Genomic DNA, 20,399 nt, shown 5'->3' on the forward strand with positions numbered 1-20,399 from the left:
AATTGTGGGGTCCACAAGTGAGGGAAGGGGCTAAGACAGACTCCTGCATCACACACGTGGACCCCAAAGGAGAGCCCTGGGGTGCAGTCTTTCGGGTGGACTAGCAATCACTATGCCCTGCCTCCAGGAGTCCCACCTCCAAATCTAATCCTCCCAACTTAGTAACTGTCTTCATCCTGAGGGTAGAGTTACCAGCAAACTCCAGACAACCCCACCTATCAGAAGAGAAGGGAGCAGAGAAGATTTTGAACTCCAATAGAAATAATTGTTCAATTTTCCTTCTTTTTCTCTTCTTTTTTCCCCCATGCTTTTTTCATTTTGCTTTTTTTGTTTCTTACTCTCACATCCCCATCATCTTTGAAATCAAGTGCCTTTCACACATCAGGCTACTGAAGACTGGAAGGTTTGAATGGTATATTACAGTTTTTTTGTGTATCCTTTTTTTTTTTTTTTTCACTCACTGTCTCTATTTTCCTCTTATTTATCTATTTCCTTGGAGTCTCTTTCTCATGCTAACAACCACTTCTTCTGATTCTGCTTTCATTCTTGCTATGATCTGGTACCTCTATATTCTCACTTTTTACTTCATTAACATTATACCCTATACTCATCACCCAACCTCTTTGTCCACCATTAGATCATGGACTTTATTGCAAACCTATTGTTTATACTGTAGATAATAATCGAACACACCATCTCTCTTTATTATGACAATACTGTTAACATCTTAATAGGGGCTATTTGGTTTAAGGCTGCATATTGTTTCCATAGGGTGCTGTTAATATTGATCTCCCCTTAAAGGCAAGGTATTAAAAACTTGCAGGGACACTATAAATCTATAGGGTGGCAACTGTACCTTGGATCTGCACTGCTAGAGGAGAAGATACGCAAACAACGAGAAAAAACAAGGGAAGAAAGTGCCCCAAACAAACCAAGTTGCTACATTAATAGAATCCATTGACAGTGCCATAGGGAAAAATGTCAGAAAAGGAGTTCAGAAGGTACATAATCAAAATGATCCACAAAGTAAAGGATGATTTAAAAGAGAAAATGCAGGCAACAAAATATCACTTCAATAAAAAGTTAAAAGAGCAAATGCAGGGAGCAAAAATTTATTTCAATAAAGAGATAGAGATTCTGAAAAAATAACCAAGAAATCCTTGAAATGAAGGAAATAGTAAACCAAATTAAAAACTCAATAGAAATCATCACCAACAGATTAGATCACTTGAAAGACAGAAGCACAGACAATGAAGACAAAATATTTAATCTTGAAAATAAAGTTGACCAAACAGAGAAGATGGTAAGAAATCATGAACATAACCTCCAAGAATTATGGGATAATATGAAAAGATCAAACTTAAGAATTATTGGCATTGAGGAAGGCACAGAGATACAAAACAAAGGAATGAACAACCAAGTCAATGAAATAATATCAGAAAATTTCCAAAACCTGAAGAATGAAATGGAAGATCAAATACAAGAGGTTTATAGGACATCAAATGTACAAAATCACAACAGATCCACACCAAGTCACATTATAATGAAAATGCCCAGCATACAAAATAAAAATAGAATTTTAAAGGCCATGAGAGAATAGTACCAGCTTACATATAGGGGGAAATCAATACAGATATCAGCAGATTTCTCAGCCCAGACCCTAAAAGCTAGAATGGCCTGGAATAATATATACCAAGCTCTGAAAGAAAATGGATACCAACCAAGAATCTTATATCCAGCAAGACTAACCTTCAGATTTGATGATGAAATAAAATCCTTCCACAATAGACAAAAGTTATAAGAATTTACAAATAGAAAGCCTGCACTACAGAACATTCTCAGCAAAATATTCCATGAGAAGGAAATAAAAAACAACAATGTAGGTCAGCAAAGGGAGGAATTACACTAAAGGAAAAGTCAGTCAAAGGAGAAAACAAGCCTAGTTAAAAACCAAAAATAGGCCAAAATGACTAGGAATATAAATCATATCTCAATAATAACTCTGAATGTTAATGGCCTAAACTCATTAATCAAGAGACATAGACTGGCAGATTGGATTTTTGAAAAACAAGACCCAACAATATGCTGCCTTCAAGAGACTCATCTCATAGGAAAAGCCATCCACAGACTGAAGGTGAGAGGATGAAAAACATACCATGCACATGGACCCAGTAAGAAAGCAGGGGTTTCCATCCTCATATCAGATAATGTGGACTTCAAGTCAAAATTATTTAGAAAGGATAAAGAAGGACATTTCATAATGCTTAAAGAAGCATAAATCAGCAAGATATAACAATTATAAATACTTATGCACCAAACTGGAGCATCTATATGCGTCAAAAAAAAAAAAAAAAAAAAAAAAAACCCTTCTCAATTTCGGGAATCAAATAGACCACAACACAATAATACTGGGTGATTTTAACACACCTCCATCACCACTGGATAGATCTTCCAAACAAAGACTGAACAAAGAAACAATAGAACTCAATAATACAATCAATAATTTAGACTTAACAGACATATATAGAATATACCATCCATCAACAAGTGAATACAGTTTCTAAAATAGACCATATGTTATGCCATAAAGCAACTCTTAGAAAATACAAAAAAAATAAAAATAGAGATACTACCTTGCATTCTATCACATCATAAAGGAATGAAATTAGAAATCAACGATAAAATAAAAAATAGAAACTACTCCAACATTTGGAGACTAAATAATACACTATTGAATGATGCATGGATAGCAGAAGACATCAGGGAGGAGATTAAAAAAATTCTTAGAGGTAAATGAGAACACTGATACAACATATCGATATCTCTGGGACACTATGAAAGCAGTATTAAGAGCAAAGTTCATTGCATGAACTTATTCAGTAAAAGAATAAAATGTCAACAAATAAATGACCTAACATTACATCTCAAAACCCTAGAAAAAGGTTTTCTAGGGTCTTCTACCAAAAGTAGAAGACAGGAAATAATTAAAATCAAAGCTGAAATCAATGAATTTGAAACAAAAGAAACAATTGAAAAAATTGACAAAACAAGAAGTTGGTTCTTTGAAAAAATAAACAAAATTGATAAACACTTAGCCACACTAATGAAGAGAAGCAGAGTCAAAACTCAAATTACTAAAATGTGTGATGAAAAAGGAAATATCACAATAGACACTATTGAAAAACAAAACAATCAGAAGCTATTCTGAAAATCTATACTCCAATAAAATAGAAAATCTCAAAGATATTGAGAAATTTCTAGAGACTTATGATCTATCCAAACTGAATAAGAAGGACATACACAATTTAAACAGACCAATTTCAAGCAATGAAATAGAAGATGCCATGAAAGGCTTACCAACCAAGAAAAACCTGGGAAAAGACAGATTCCCAGTCGAGTTCTACAAGACATGAAAAGAAGAACTAATAGTAATACTCCTCAAAGTATTCCATGAAAGAGAAAAGGAGGGAACCCTTTCAAACTCATTCTATGAAGCTAGTATCACCTTGATACCAAAACCAAAGACAATAGACTTAAAGTTAAGAATTATATGATCATTTCAATACACGCAGAAAAAACATTTGATAAAATACAGCACCCCTTCATGCTCAAAGCACTAGAAAAAATAGGGATAGTAGGAACACACCTCAACATTGTAAAAGTTATCTATGCTAAGCCCAAGGCCAACATCATTCTAAATTGAAAAAAAATTGAAAGCATTCCCTCTAAAAACTGAAACAAGACAGGGATGCCTTCTTTCACCACTTCTATTCAACATAGTTCATGAAACTCTGGCCAGAGCAATTAGACAAACCAAAGAGATTAAAACGATATGAACAGGAAGAGAACTCAAACTATCACTATTTGCCAATGACTTGATTCTATACTTATAGGATCTAAAAAATTCCACCAGAAAACTTGTAGAACTAATAAATGAATTCAGCAAAGTAGCAGGATATAAAGTCAACACACATAAATCTAATGCATTCTATTCATATGTAATGAATCCTGTGAAAGAAAAATTAGGAAAACTACCCCCATTCACAATAGCCTCAAAAAAATAAAATAGAATACTTGGGAATCAATCTAACAAAAGAGGTGAAAGCCTTCTACAATAAAACTACAGAACACTAAAGAAAAAACTTAGAAGATAGAAAGATCTCCCATGTTCTTGGATAGGCAGAATTAATATTGTCAAAATAGCCATACTACTAAAAGCATTGTAAGATTCAATGCCATTCCAATTAAAATCCCAATGATGTATCTCATAGAAATAGAGAAAGCAATCATGAAATTCATTTGGAAGAATAAGAGACCCAGAATAGCCAGAGCAATCTTTAGCAGGAAGAATGAAGCCAGAGGTACCACAATACCTGAACTTAAACTATACTATAGAGCAATATGAACCAAATTCCTCAACAAGATTCCTGAAGCACAAGAAGTAAAGTCAAGAACCAATAAATGGGATGGTATCAAACTAAAAAGCTTCTTCATAGCAAAGAAAAAAATCAAGAACATGAAGAGAACCTACAGAATGGGAAAAAATCTTTGCCACCTGCACCTCAGAGAATTAATCTCTAGAATACACAAAGAACTCAAAAAATTAACACCAAAAAACACATAACCCAATCAATAAATGGGCAAAGGAATTGAACTGGCATTTCACAGAAGAAGAAATATGATCGATAGACAAATTAAAAAATGTTCAATATCTCTAGCAATTAGAGAAATGCAAATTAAAACTACACTGAGATTTCATCTGACTCCAGTTAGAATGACAATTATCAGGAATACAAGTAACAATAAATGTTGGGGTGGATGAGGATAAAAAGGTTTACACATACATAGATGGTGGGACTGCAGATTGGTGCGACCACTCTGGAAAGCAGTACAGAGATTTCTCAGAAAACTTGGAATGCAACCACCATTTCCCAGTTATCCCACTCCTTGGTTTATACACAAAGGACTTAAAATCAGCACACTACAGTGACACAGCCACATCAATGTTTATAGCAGCTCAATTTACAATAGCTGCACTATGAAACCAACCTAGGTGTCCTTCAACAGATGAATGGATAAAGAAAATGTTGTTTATATACACAGTGGAATATTCTACTCAGCCACAGAGAATGAAATTATGGCAATTGTTGGTACATAGATGAAACAGGAGGCTATCATGCTAAGTGAAATAAGCCAATACCAAAACACCAAAGATGGAATGTTCTCTCTGATATGTCGATGCTAACACACAATAAGCAGGGTGGGGAGGGAAGAATAGAAGTTCATTGGATTAGACAAAGGAGAATGAAGGGAAGGGAGGGCCATAGGAAAAGGAAAGACATTAGAATGAATAGGACATAACTTTCCTATGTTCATGAATGCATACACGACCAGTAAAACCCCACATGATGTACAACCACAAGAATGGGATCCTAATTAGAATAAGGTATACCCCATGTATGTATAATATGTCAAAATACACTCCACTGTCATGTATACCTAAAATGAACAAAAATAATAATAATAGAAACTTCTGACTGAGGTTGAGAGGGACAGTGAGGAAAAGGAGAGACACGTATGAGGAACGTTTTTTACAGATTTGTATGGTCCTTTAGGAAGAAAGGAGGAAGAAGTGATCTATTCACTAGTGCTTACTTTTTCTTGAATACATTCATTCCCCACCCTCTATATAGGACCAATTATAAAAATTCACCAGGAATAAAATGTAGGTTAAAAAAAAAGATGATTCTAGGTAGAAGAGGAGAAACATTCTTCTAGGAGAAGCATGTATGTATCCATCACAGGTTATATGTTTCGATCACAGGTTGACCAAAACCCAACACTTCTTGTGATGGTTACTTTTATGTGCCAACTTGACTATGCCCCAGGGTCCCCAGATATTTGGTCAAAAATTATTCTGGGTGTTTCTATTTGGTCAAAAATTATTCTGGGTGTTTCTGCATGGGTATTTTTGGGATGAGGATAGCACTTAAATTAGTAGATTAAATGAAGGTAATATTCTTTTTTTAAATTTTTTAATTTTAATTAAAAATCATAAATTTACATAGGGCAATGTTGTTTGATTCATTCTGTTATTTTCCCCCTCCCCCCATCCCTCCCACTCCTCTTTTCCCTCTATACAGTCCTTCCTTCCTCCATTCTTACCACCCTCCTTATCCCTAACCCTAAACCTAACCCTAACACTAACACTAACCCCTCCTACACCCCTTATATGTCCTCATCCACTTATCAGCGAGATCATTCGTCCTTTAGTTTTTTGAGATTGGCTTATCTCACTTAGCATGATATCCTCCAATTTCATCCATTTGCCTGCAAATGCCATAATTTTATCATTCTTCATGGCAGAGTAATATTCCATTGTATATATATGCCACAGTTTCTTTATCCATTCATCAACTGAAGGGCATCTAGGTTGGTTCCACAATCTGGCTATAGTGAATTGAGCAGCTATGAACATTGATGTGGCTGTATCTCTGTAGTATGCTGATTTTAAGTCCTTTGGGTAGAGGCCAAGGAGTGGGATAGCTGGGTCAAATGGTGGTTCCATTCCAAGATTTCTGAGGAATCTCCACACTGCTTTCCAGAGTGGCTGCACTAATTTGCAACCACACCAGCAATGTATGAGTGTACCTTTTTCCCCGCATCCTCGCCAACACCTATTGTTGCTTGTGTTCTTGATAATCGCCATTCTAATTGGGGTGAGATGAAATCTTAGGGTAGTTTTGATTTGCATTTCTCTTATGACTAGAGATGTTGAACATTTTTTCATATATCTGTTGATTGCTTGTAGATCTTCTTCTGTGAAGTGTCTGTTCATTTCCTTAGCCCATTTGTTGATTGGATTATTTGTATTCTTGGTGTAGAGTTTTTTGAGTTCTTTATAGATTCTGGAAATTAACGCTCTATCTGAGTATGATTGGCCAAGATATTCTCCCACTCTGTAGGCTCTCTCTTCACATTACTGATAGTTTCCTTTGCTGAGAGAAAGCTTTTTTTTTAGTGTGAATCTATCCCAGTGGTTGATTCTAGCTTTATTTCTTCTGCTATGGGAGTTCTCTTAAGGAAGTCTGATCCTAAGCCAACAAGTTGAAGGTTTGGATCTACTTTTTCTTCTATAAGATGCAGGGTCCCTGGTCTGATTCCGAGGTCCTTGATCCATTTTGAGTTGAGTTTTCTGCAGGGTGAGAGATAGGGATTTAATTTCATTCTGTTGCATATGGTTTTCCAGTTTTCCCAGCACAATTTGCTGAAGAGGCTATCTTTTCTCCATTGCATATTTTTGGCACCTTTGTCTAGTATGAGAAAATTGTATTTATTTGGGTTTGTGTTCATGTCCTCTATTCTGTACCATTGATCTACCTGTCTATTTTGGTACTAATACCATGCCGTTTTTGTTACTATTGCTTTGTAATAGAGTTGAAGATCTGGTATTGCGATACCCCCTGCTTCGCTCTTTCTACTGAGGATTGCTTTAGCTATTCTGGGTTTCTTATTCTCCCACATGAATTTCATAATTGCTTGCTCTATTTCTGTAAGGAACACCACTGGGATTTTAATTGGAATTGCATTGAATCTGTATAGCACTTTTGGTAGTATGGCCATTTTGACAGTATCAATTCTGCCTATCCAAGAACATGGGAGATCTTTCCATCTTCTAAGGTTTTCTTTAATTTCTTTCTTTAGTGTTCTGTAGTTCTCATTGTAGAGGTCTTTCACCTCTTTTGTGAGATTGATTCCCAAGTATTTTATTTTTTTCGATGCTATTGTGAATGGGGTAGTTTTCCTAATTTCTCTTTCTGAAGATTCATCACTTATGTATAAAAAAGCATTGGATTTATGAGCATTGATCTTGTAACCTGCTACTTTACTGAATTCACTTATGAGTTCTAAGAGTTTTCTGGTGGAATTTCCAGGTTCCTCTAAATATATAATCATGTCATCAGTGAACAGGGATAGTTTGAGTTCCTCTTTTTCAATTCGTATCCCTTTAATTTCTTTGGTTTGTCTAATTGCTCTGGCTAGAGTCTCAAGAACAATATTGAATAGAAGTGGTGAAAGAGGGCATCCCTGCCTTGTTCCAGTTTTTAGGGGGAATGCTTTCAGTTTTTCACCATTTAGAATGATATTAGCCATGGGCTTAGCGTAGATGGCCTTTACAATGTTAAGGAAAATTCCCACTACCCCAATTTTCTCTAGTGTTTTGAGCATGAAGGGATGTTGTATTTTATCAAATGCTTTTTCTGCATCTATTGAAATAATCATGTAATTCTTAACTTTTAGTCTGTTGATAAGGTGAATGACATTTATTGATTTCCGGATGTTGAACCAACCTTGCATCCCTGGGATAAAACCCCCTTGATCGTGGTGCACTATCTTTTTAACATATTTTTGTATACGATTTGCCAAAATTTTGTTGAGAATTTTTGCATTGATGTTCATTAAGGATATTGGTCTGAAATTTTCTTTCCTTGATGTGTCTCTGGTTTAGGTATCAGGGTGATATTGGCTTCATAGAATGAGTTTGGGAGGGTTCCCTCCTCTTCTATTTCATGGAATACTTTGAGGAGTATTGGAATGAGCTCTTCTTTAAAGGTTTTGTAGAACTCGGCTGAGAACCCATCTGGTCCTGGACTTTTCTTTGTTGGTAGGCGTTTGATGACCTCTTCTATTTCATTGCTTGAAATTGATTTATTTAAGTTGTGTATGTCCTCCTCGTTCAGTTTAGGTAATTCATATGTCTCTAAAAACTTGTTGATGTCTTCGAGGTTTTCTGTTTTGTTGGAGTATAGATTTTCAAAATAACTTCTAATTATGTTTTGTATTTCACTCGTGTCTGTTGTGATATTTCCTTGTTCATTCCGAATTTTAGTAATTTGAGTTTTCTCCCTCTTTCTCTTTGTTAGTGTGGCTAAGGGTCTATCAATTTTGTTTATTTTTTCAAAGAACCAACTATTTATTTTGTTAATTTTTCTGATTGTTTCTTTTGTTTCAATTTCGTTGATTTCGGCTCTGATTTTAACTATTTCCTGTCTTCTACTACTTTTGGTGTTGGTCTGCTCTTCTTTTTCTAGGGCTTTGAGCTGTAGTGTTAAGTCGTTTATTTGTTGATTTCTACTTCTTTTGTTGAATGCACCCCATGAAATAAATCTTCCTCTAAGTACTGCTTTCATAGTGTCCCAGAGATTTTGATATGATGTGTCTTTGTTCTCGTTTACTTCTAAGAATTTTTTTATTTCCCTCCTGATGTCTTCTGTTATTCATTCATCATATAATAGTGTATTATTTAATCTCCAGGTATTGGAGAAGTTTCTGTTTTTTATTCTGTCATTTATTTCTAATTTCAATCCATTATGATCTGATAGAGTACAAGGTAGTATCTCTATCTTCTTGTATTTGCTAACAGTAGCTTTGTGGCATAAGACATGGTCTATTTTAGAGAAGGATCCATGTGCTGCTAAGAAGAAGGTGTATTCGTTCTTTGTTGGATGGTATATTCTATATAAGTCGGTTAAGTCTAAATTGTTGATTGTGTTATTGAGATCTATGGTTTCTTTATTCAATTTTTGTTTGAACAATCTATTCAGCGGTGAGAGAGGTGTGTTAAAATTGCCTAGTATTATTGTGTTGTGGTCTATTTGATTTCTGGAATTGAGAAGGATTTGTTTGACGTACATGGATGAGCCAATGTTCGGGGCATAGATGTTTATGATTGTTATGTTTTGCTGATTTATGCTTCCCTTAAGCAGTATGTAATGTCCTTCTTTATCCCTTCTGACTAGTTTTGGCTTGAAGTCCACATTATCTGAAATGAGGATGGATACTCCAGTTTTTTTGCTGTGTCCGTGTGCATGGTATGTTTTTTCCCATCCTTTCACCTTTAGCCTATGGGTATCTCTTTCTATGAGATGAGTCTCTTGCAGGCAGCAAATTGTTGGATTTTTCTTTTTAATCCATTCTGCCAGTCTATGTCTTTTGATTGATGAGTTCAGGCCATTAACATTCATGGTTATTATTGTGATATGATTTGTATTCCCAGTCATTTGACTCATTTTTGTTTTTTGACATGATTTGGTGTCTCCTTTATTTGGCTATTCCTTTAGGCTAGTTCCTCCCGTTGCTGATTTGCATCGTTGTTTTTCATCTCTTCCTCATGGAATATTTTGCTGAGAATGTTCTGCAATGCTGGCTTTCTTTTTGTAAATTCCTTTAGCTTTTGTTTATCATGGAAGGATCTTATTTCATCGTCAAATCTGAAAGTAAGTTTTGCTGGGTATAAGATTCTTGGTTGGCATCCATTTTCTTTCAGGGCTTGGTAAATGTTGTTCCAGGCCCTTCTAGCTCTTAGGGTCTGGACTGAAAAATCTGCTGATATTCTTATTGGTTTCCCCCTGAATGTAATTTGATTCTTTTCTCTCTCAGCCTTTAAAATTCTGTCTTTATTTTGTATGTTAGGTATTTTCATAATAATGTGCCTTGGTGTAGGTCTGTTGTAATTTTGTATATTTGGAGTCCTATAAGCCTCTTGTACTTGGTTTTCCATTTCATTCGTCAGATTTGGGAAATTTTCTGATATTATTTCATTGAATAGATTGTCCTTTCCTTTGGTTTGTTTCTCTAAGCCTTCCTCAATCCCAATAATTCTTAAATTTGGCCTTTTCATGATACCCCATAATTCTTGTAGATTCTGTTCATAATTTCTTACCATCTTTTCTGTTTGGTCAACTTTGTTTTCAAGATTAAATATTTTGTCTTCAATATCTGAGGTTCTGTCTTCCAGGTATTCTATCCTATTGGTTATGCTTTCTGTGGAGTTTTTAACTTGGTTTATTGTTTCCTTCATTTCAAGGATTTCCGTTTGGTGTTTTTTTGAGTATCTCTAACTCTTTATTGAAATGATCTCTTGCTTCCCGTATTTGCTCCTTTAACTGTTGATTGGTGCGATCATTTAATGCCTGCATTTTCTCTTTCATCTCCTCATTTGCTTCCCTGATTGTTTTAATTATGTACATTCTGAACTCCCTTTCTGACATTTCTTCTGCTGTGCTGTCATTGGGTTTTATTGATATAGTATCTAGGTTTGTTTGGGACATTTTCTCCCTTGTTTTCTCATATTGGTCAGATGTCAGTGGGACTTTGTGATATTTCATAATTCTTATATTGGCTTATATTGTCCCTGTAGATTTCCAGTGTATCACCTTCCTGCCTTCAGTAGCCTGAAATCTTGGAGTAACTTGATAATGCAGTGCTTGCAAGGAAAGCTGCCCCTAGTCCTCTACTGGTTCCAGGACTTGGAGCTGGCTCTGTGTGGAAAGGCTCTCACTGGGGGGTCTGCTCCGAGAAGCTAGCCTGGAAAGGCGCTTCCCGTTGGAGGGGGCTGGGCTGGGGGCTGCTTGAGCTGACCTGTCCTGGTCCCTGAAGCAACCCTTGGGCAGGAACTCGCCGCCCTGGTTCAGGGACTTAAAGCTTGGTTCTGTGCAGAAAGGCTCTCACTGGGGGGCCTGCTCCAAGATGCTGAAGAATCTGGCCCTGTGGGAGGAGCCCACCGCCAGAGTGGGCAGGGCCGCCTGGGGAGAACTCTAGCTGCTCTGCCCTACTCTAATAAGCCACCCAAATGGGGGCCTGCCGCCCGGGCAGCACTTCACCGCTTCACCCGGTGGGGGAGACTCACCCCGAGGCTCTATTTTAGTCCGAGTCTCTCAATGCCTCCCCTTCTTGAATCCTGGGTTCTGGAGCGATTGGAGATGCAGTCACCCTCTAGTCTGCCATCTTGGATCGCCCCATCAAAGGTAATATTCTTTATCATTTGATGCAACCAAAGAGTTTTACAGAAGAAAATGGCTGACTCTCTCCCAAGTAAGAGAGAAGGAAGTCTCTTGGCCTCTTTACCTTTAAACTGGGATATCAGCTTTTCCTATCTTCGAAACATCAATGCTTTCCTGGGTCGCAAGCCTGCCAACCTTTCACACTGGAACTGTGACACTGGCTGTTCTGATTTGAGGTCTCAGGACTCCAGTGGACACTACACCATTGGCTTTCCTGGGTCTTCGACTAACCAGCTCACCCTACAGACCCTGGGACTGCCAGCCACCATAATCGCATGAGCCAATTTCTTAAAATAAATATCTTTCTATGTACAGCCTGTTGGTTGTTTCTCTAACACACTAGTCTGGATGTTTGAAGTAGAAAGGGGCTTAATACAGGAACTAGATGCTCATTACCCTTTGGAATGACTAGGAGAACATAAATGATGGAATCAGCTGCTGAGATTTAGGTAATCAGGAAATAAAGGAATTCCAGGACCTCAGCATGATTCACAGGAAGTGGGTGACTCATAGCAAGATGCTGGAAGCTGCTGGCCAAGCCTTGTGTCTGGGGTCTGCGGAAGCCCCCACTGTAGGCTGCCTGTGCAGCAGGGCAGATGGCTTAGGCTATCCTCTCCCCGACATCGCATCGGTGTCTCCAGTGGAGGAATCCAAACTGTAACTCCGCCAGGGAGGGTGAGTTTGGGAAATGTAGTTTTAGCCCACCAACCCCTGTGACAAAAGGGAACATTTAGAATGATCATAAAGAAAGCATAAAAGAAATGAATCAATGGGATGAAATCCCACTGGCCTGAATAACAAAAACAAGAAAATGCCCTTCTCCCTGCACACATCAGAGAAGCACAGTCTCAGCTGTGATGATACCAGCAGGTGGTATGGGGACCTGTTGACTCTGCAAAGGGTCTTTATGCTCCAGGAGCCCAGACCTTTGGTTTAGTGGCATTTCCACGTCTGTACCACTCCATCAGCTTTCCTGCTTCTCAGGCCTTTGGTGAACTGGGTCACATTTACCATTGATAGTGACATTTGAATAGGTTTACTATGCTATTTCCCTGGCTCTAACCACCAAAGGCAAGGGTTAACCCAGGAGGGAAAAATTTTGAAAGTTTAAACTAGCCTAGCGAGATTTTGCAATCACTGAGAAGTGGAACAAGTTCCTGGTTCTTATGAATTACTAGCTCATTTATGTGAAACCAGGAGAAAAAAACAACAAGGATTCTCCAGCATTTGGTCTGATAGGCAGCAAATCCAAATACTGATTACTACACGTATGCAAAGGGTATTCACCATGGTGAACAAACTCAGTTCATGACTAGAATGTGAGTTTATAAAGCTCCATGGTATTTATTAACCAAGTAATATAGTGGTATTTTAGTGGGGCATAACGTCTACCATAAAACACATTGTAAAAGCTGTAAGCATTTAAAACTCTGGAACCTGGGGGGAACATATGCAGCTCAGAAATCAGAGTGTGTATGATTGTCCTGTTAACCTCCTGTTAACGCTTTGACAATGCTCCTTCATTATGCTCTGACCACAAATGTCAGTGATAAGCAGTTTTGTGGCATGCAGAACAAGCTTTTTATCTCACCCAGCAGAGTAGCTTCAACTGCAGATTAGCCTAATGATGTGGGTTAAACTGTCTATGATGATGCAGAAAGGAAAAAAGTTGGGGGAGCTGGGGAAAATTAGGGATGTAGCTCAGTGGGAGAGCACTTGCTTAGCACAGGAGGAGGAGCAGAAGGAGGGAAGGGGAGGAGCAGGATCACAATAATCACTTTAGCCATAGCAGGGTAAGGCATGATATTACCCCAGTTTTACAGATGGGTAAACAGAAGCACAGAGAAAAGAAGAGAGTCACCCAGGACTAAGATCTGCCTTTGAACCTGGGCGTGCCTGACTCAAACCTACCCTTCCAGATCACTCTGCCCCTCAGCATTATTGGTAATAGGGCATTGTTCCCAATAAAGAAGCTGTGACAGGCAGTGAGAAAGAACCAAATGCAAGGTTATAAAGCACCATTTGGTTAATTATTTGTCACGCAAACTTCCTTATTAAAATAGCCAGTAAATAAACTGACTAACTCCCTTTGAGACATCTGCCAGAAATGACAGGATGTTACCAGTAAAATTTAAACCCACTTGAAACCCAGTTTTCAGTGTTTCAAAGTTCAATGAAATTAACACAGAGAATTAAAATAAGCTGGAAATGATAATCTAGAGTTTATATATAAGACATTAATATTAATCAATATGATAAAATTATGATTATTTTATATAATTATATTATACATATATAACATATATACATCATATATTATATTATGTAATAATATATAATAATTATAATACATATAGTATACATAATATAGTTCTATATATTGTGTTTAAGTTTTATAGGTATTCCAAATCAGGGATGATGGGACAAAATGGAATTTATCAGGGAAATGAAGCTATAAGATCACTCACTAGCAGATGTTGACTAAGCTAAAGAGGGCATCCTCATGGATGGCTAGATTGAATGATGTAGATGCTGCCTTGTCTCTTCCGCTGCTTTCTAGATTCCCTAAGGAGAGGGGCATGATTTCTTTTTGGACCAAACATTGGAAAAGGGATTCCAAATGAATAGCCTTGTTAGTACTAGACTTGGCTGTGGTAATGCCAATGCTTTGGGCCAGGAGGGCTATGAGATGAGTCCAGGGGGCTGCATGTGAAATAACAGAGGGGAGAAAAGCAGGCAGACCCAGGGAAATGCCCCAGAGAGAAGAACAGATGTTCCCCCAGGGGCTTGTCCACCATGAATGTTGGCCTGGCGATGTCAGATCTCCAGCTTCTTAAGAGACAATAAAGATCTATATGTTAAGCAAACTCATCTGATTATTTTATAAGTTGACAAAAATTGTACACAGTTACAGTATACAGTGTGCTTTGAAATATCTAGATCAAACAATTAAAATATGCCTTACCTTATTTTTTTTTAAGTAAGAGCACTTAAACTCTACTCTCCTAGAAATTTTCAAGTATACGACACCTCATTGTTTACTGTAGTCACCATAATGACTATAGACCACTGGAACTTATTCCTTGTGTCTATATGAAATTTTGTAGCCCTGAACAACATTCCCCCAATCCTGCCCCAGACCCAGCCCCTGGTGGCTGTAATTCTATTCTCTGTTTCTATGAGTCTGACTTTCTCAGTTTCCACATATATGTGAGATCATGTATTTTTCTTTCTGTGCCTACCTGTTCCACTTAATGTGAGTCTTACAGGTTCACTCATTCTGTTGTAAGTGATATTTAAAAGACCCCAGGCTTTAAAAGTTGTATTTATCAGAAGGATTCTCCTTCTTTTAAAAAGCTGAATAGTTTTCCACTTGTGAACACAGATCACATATATGAAGTGACTGGCTCTCCAGCAAAGTCTAGGAAGCAATCTGATGAATCATGAAGTGAAGCAGTACCACAGACTCTGAGTTCCAGAATCCCTGTGGATTCTTCAGCCTCCTACAATCCCACAAGGGGCTGCGGTGGGTAGCAGTTGCCAGTTTCCATGGCAACAACAAGAAGGCTTACAGCAAGAGGTGGGTGGGACTTTGGTGATCCAGTAACTATGACATGAAGGTGGGAGGTGGCTGGGGTTTGTTTCATAGAGTCTCATTTTGTAAGTTCTGATGATTCCCTGGCTGAGTTAGACTCCTCTGATCATAAGGAAAAGAAATAGGAAATTTTTTTTTCCTTTCTTTTCTTTTCTTTTTCCAAGGGCACTTTACCACTGAGCTACATCCCTAGCCCACCCCTCCTTTTTTGGACATGGCGTTCCTAAATTGTCAAGGCTGGCCTCAAACTTGTGAACCTTCTGCCCCAGTCTCCCAAGCATCTGGGAGTACAGGTGTGCTCCACAGGCCAGCAAGAAATAGGGAATTTTTTTAACAAGGATTCAGAGGTAGTTCAAGGAACCCAGGGGCAGGAGGAAGTTCCTGGTGATTGAACCAGGCAGGGAGAGCATTCTCACGGGGCTGCTTGCTCACCTTGTTTGACTGTCCTGAATGCCCTTTTGATCTCCTCCGCTAGCACGTGGCAGGGTTGCATGCCTCTCAGTATAATATCTAATGTTTAAATTTTTTTTTAGTTAGACAGATACTGACTGGGATCTCTGAATCCAAATCCCCAAAGAGCAAGCATTTGACAAGTCCAAATTCAGTTAGATGTCTGGTCAGGGTCAATAAGCTCTAGCCAGGAGACTGGGTCATATGGCACAACATGGTGGCCAGTCTCCTCTCCCATTGCTGTCCCCTCCCATGAGTAAGTACTATCTCATGGGGGCTGCTGGAAGGACAAAAAATGACTGAATAAGTTTCAGTGTGAAGTCTGGGCACAGACCTACCACAGAGTAAGTACTTGTACTATTGATCAATGTCCTAAAAAGAAGTTCATGCTCACCAAGAACCTATGAATAAGATCTTATCTGGAAATTGAGTTTTTGCAAATGTAATCACATTAAGATGAGGTCACACCAGATTACATCAGACACAAATCCACTGACTAGTCTTTATAAAAAGAGGATAATGTGGACAGAGTGTCACACAGGGAGAAAGCTATGTGATGACAGAGGAAGGCATTGGCATGAGGCCACCACAAGCCTTACAATGCCATCCATAGCTGGCTGGCAACCACCAGAAGCTCAGAGAGGAGCAAGCAACAACCCTGCCAACACCTGGACTTCTGACCTCCAGAACTCTGAGAATTCTGTTAATAAATTTCTGTTGTAAACCACCCATCATATGGTAATTTTTATGAAGTACTAGAAAACTATAATACGGGATCCATCAAAAGAGGTTGCCATTGCTGCTATTAATAATTTAACTCTTGTTGCAATAACCTACTGTCAATGAGGGAAGCAGTGGCTCACGGCTACCTGCACTGGGGGCTCTCTATTGCTTTAGCACCAGACCCACTCAGTCAACCCAGAGTTGGAGCAGGTGTTCCAGACCACGTTTGGTCTCTATCCAATCCCCAAGGTGGTCCTGTGGTTTCCCAAGATGCTCTAGGACCGGCACCAACTCTGGCACCTTGGTAAACATTGGAAAAGAGCTTCCTGGTGTAGAAAGGTGGACATGACACTGGAGTCTGTAGGATTTTCCCTGCCACTGACGGAGATAAGTCAGTGTTCTTATCCAGATCTCTCAACCAGGGCCAGAATAGACCCTGACATTTTTATCCAAGTCCATGAAGGAAGAGGGCTCAACTCATTCGGGATAAGAGATGCACAAATTAAAACTTCCATGAGATACCGTGTTTGTCCTCTTACGTCGGCAGTGATCGAGAAGTTTGGTAATACTGTGTAGCCAAGGGTGTAGAAGGGTAGGCAATGACTCTTACTAGAGTGAATTGGTACATCACTCCCTGGAGGCCAATTTAGCAATGTCTAACAATCACAAACGCACACACCTCCCCAACCAGCAATCCCAGCCCTAGCAGTCTATTGTACTAGAAATACAGGTGTGGAGGGAGTTTCCTTATTCCAGCACTCTTTGTTGTATTGTTGGGAACAGCCCAAACGTTCATCAGTAGAGGACTGTTAAAATAAGTTACAGCACACAGAATGGAATATTGTCCAGCAGGAAAAACAATCTTAGACTGATATGAAACAGTCCGTAAGTATATCATTAATGAGAAAAGCAAGGCAGAGAACATTATGTGAAGAAGGCTACCATTGTGTAAAAAAGAAAAAGAAAAAACAGTGCATTCACACTTCCTTGTGTGTGCAAGTGAGCAAAACTTCTCCTGCCTGAAAAAAAAAAGTTCTTAAAATCTGACTTATTGAAATGGTCTTGAAATAAAACTATATTTCCAGCTTACCCTTGCTTCCAGATACCATTCATCTAATGACAAACGTCCCAATTTCTGGAAGCTTTCCTTTCCTTGTGTCCGTTATTTGCTTTTGCTGGAAGCATTCCTTTCCTTGTGTCCTTTATTTGCTTCTCCATGACTCTAACTGCTTCAAACATAAAGTATACTATAATTTTGTAGCCAGACATTCAGGGCCCTCTACTGTGAAGACACAACTTATCTCTCATTATTCAAATGGAAGATAATGTGGGAAAGATAACTCTACTCTCCATTCCCACCAAAAATAGTTGCCCACTGACCTCAGATACACCAAACATTCCTATTTCACTAAGGAGTTTTGACAAGAATAAGTGCTAAAATTTGCCAAATGACTTCTACATCTATCAGAAACATGATATGTTTGTTTCCTAAGGCTGCCGTAACAAAGTGGCATGGATTGGATGGCTTAAAGCAATAGAAATGTATTGTCTCACAGTTCTGGAGCCTGGAAGGAGGCTAGGGAGAATTCTCCCACTTCAGAAGAAGCGTGGCACTGGCTTCTGAGATTTGCTGGCAATTCTGGGCACTGCCTCCCTGCGACCTCTGACTCCATCACATAGTACCTCCCTGTGCATGTCTGCACCTGGCCACATAAGACACAAGTCATAATAGACCAGGAGGTTCGCCCTCATCCCTATGACCTCATCTTAACTAATCACATCTGCAACAACCCTATTTCCAAACAAGGCATCATTCCAAGGTATTGGTTTTAGGACTTCGACTCATCTTTCTTGGAAGAACACAATTAAATCCATAACAGAGCATCTGATATTCTCCTTAGCTGGGTAATCTGATGGACAATGTTGATGGATTTTATGATATTTAACCCTCTTGTATTACGAGAATGAATCTCAGTCGTGAAGTATTGTTTGCTAAACAATACTTTTGGGTTCTGACTGCTGATATTTTAAGAGTTTTGAATCATATTCACATGCAAGCATATTCTGTCGATTTCCTTTTGGAATTATTTCAAGTTTTGAGGTCAATATTGTAATGGCTTTACAAATGGAAATTTGAAAATTTTCTTTTATAATCTGAAATAGGTTAAGTAGCATTGAGAGCATCCGTCCTTTGCAGGTTAGGTAGAATGCTCCTGTGAAACCAGTTAGGCCAGGTGCTTTTTAATGGAGGAGTGTTTTAACCCATTTTCTAGTTGTTCTATGATAATTAGTCTGGTTAGACTTTCTCCATGGAGGTTCATTGTAGTAAGTCATGCCCCCCCACCAAAAACCGGTAATGTCCAGTACCTCTATGACTTTTAAAACTTTCCTCTGCTTTAAATGGTTATTTTCCCCATAATATTTTCCTTTTATTATTCTTTCTTCTCTTGATTAACTAAGATTTATCTTTTTTAAAATTTTTTTCACAGAACCATTTTTTGCTTTATCATTTTTCTTTTTTATAACTCGACAGCTATGCTTTCATTTGTTATGTCATTTTGGCAGATTTGCAAGGTAATTTTGATGCCAGATTTGTGAATTATAACTGTGGTACAGGTGGATTTTTATGGAAAATTTGTCATGTCATTATACCATTGCCTTTTTTATTATTACCTATTTTTTTCTTCACGCCAACATCTCATTTCTGCAACAGATGGAAGCTGTCTGAGGGCAAGTTCATGTATCGTGTTTCTTTGAGACAATAACTACTGATATTGTGGCTAAGTCAGAGAATTGATGTAAATCAATTGATGTAGCTTCTGAAATGGCTCTCAATAGTCCCTCCTAAGATTTATGCTCTTGACTCCTTCTCTTTGCCTTTGATTGTGGGCTGGACCTGGCAATGTGCATCTAAGAAGTAGAAAATGACCAAAGTATTAGGATATTCCCTCCAAGGGTACCACATAAAAACCTGCTTCTCTGTCGTGTTTGGACTCCCTCTGTATCTCTAGATTTTCTTGTTTGCTTGCTTCAATGGAAGAAAGGGTCATTTAATGAGCTGTCCTACTGAGGCACCCATGTGGCAAGGTAGGGAGGGCAACTTCTGACCAACAGCCCATATGGAACTGAAATATACCAACCACCCCATGAGTGATTTTCATAGCTAATCCGTCTCCAGTTGAGCCTTGAGGTGTGCAGCCTCAAACAACACCTGAATTGCCATCTTGTGAGAAACCCAGGGTCATAGGACCCAGCTAAAATGCACCTGGATTCCTGACCCACCGAAACTGCAAGAAAATATTTCTGCTTTACGTCACTATTCGTGCAGTACTTTGTTATGCAGCAGTACATAACTATTACAGAGTCCAGATCCTGTATATCTGCCTCACTAATGGTAATTTGGAAGGAATCTGTTATGTAGAGACAACTTTAACTCAGAATTTAAAATGCAATAATGCAATTAATAATGCAAAAATTTTCATTTAGGTCAAATTTTCTCTCAATTCTCTCATTTTAATATATTAAAGGCATGCTAGTTGTTCCTTGAAATAGGTTATTTTTAGTGCCTCCTTAAAAAAATTGCATCTGCACATGAGTATTTAGAATGTGCCACATTAGAGACAGACTGCATAGATAAAATTAGGCAGATCAAAGTTTGAATTATAGCATAGATTTATATTTTTTGCAGCACTTAACCAACAATGATTTATTACCATATCATGATGGAGCCTACTGGTAGTTAAAAAATAAAAATCAGTCCTTCTCTTCTTCCACAGTAATATATAGAT

The sequence above is a fragment of the Sciurus vulgaris genome (assembly GCF_902686455.1).
Source record: "Sciurus vulgaris genome assembly, chromosome: 3".
Classification (NCBI taxonomy): domain Eukaryota; kingdom Metazoa; phylum Chordata; class Mammalia; order Rodentia; family Sciuridae; genus Sciurus; species Sciurus vulgaris.